This window comes from Seriola lalandi, unplaced genomic scaffold (assembly GCF_002814215.2).
Source record: "Seriola lalandi dorsalis isolate HSWRI2012SDOR001 ecotype SW California unplaced genomic scaffold, Sedor1 jcf7180001967032, whole genome shotgun sequence".
Lineage (NCBI taxonomy): Eukaryota > Metazoa > Chordata > Actinopteri > Carangiformes > Carangidae > Seriola > Seriola lalandi.
In genome coordinates, this window is record NW_019437700.1 from 1 (window position 1) to 646 (window position 646).

At 45.4% G+C, this 646-nt stretch overlaps 1 non-coding gene across 1 annotated transcript; it reads right to left on the reverse strand.

The window, feature by feature from the left end:
* Window positions 1-304: 304 nt before the first annotated feature.
* On the reverse strand, window positions 305-386 carry trnal-aag (transfer RNA leucine (anticodon AAG)). Its single transcript has one exon. It is a non-coding gene; the product is annotated as a tRNA-Leu (tRNA).
* Between the last annotated feature and the right edge of the window lie 260 nt (window positions 387-646).

Genomic DNA, 646 nt, shown 5'->3' on the forward strand with positions numbered 1-646 from the left:
TCCGTTTTGATCTGTTCTAAATATGTGACATGCTAATGACAGCTGAGGTTTGTTTAATAATTATTTTCAGACTCAGCCAGATTTTGCTGTGCTGCACCGCAAATCCAGATTTGCGTACACGAGCTCAGACCTGACGTGAGATCTGATCGTAGCGTCCGCTCACGTCCAAATTGATAAATGCCGAAGCTTGCGTGGAAACGGTCGCACTCACGGTTTTCTGCCGTACGTTCGTTTGATAAATGAGGGCCACTGTGTTCTGTCAGATAAGTAGGACTTTAAGCAGTTCTTCTAAAAGGGAGCACATTGGCAGTGGTGGGATTTGAACCCACGCCTCCTGAGAGACTGGAGCCTTAATCCAGCGCCTTAGACCGCTCGGCCACACTACCAGACAACTGCAGAAGTCCACTGCAATCGTAACACACCTCTCAAATTCTCAAGCGCCATTAACTTGCATGGATATCGACCTGTCATAGGGGAATACACTCCACTGGAAAATCACATTGGACACCCACAAGAAGAAGATGTTTACCATAAGTAATGTTGTATTCTGCTGCTTACACAACAACTGTGAACATGAAACTCAACACTGCTGTGATGACCATGCTGAAGTCATAAAATCCATAATGTGCTGCACTGGATTTTCTTG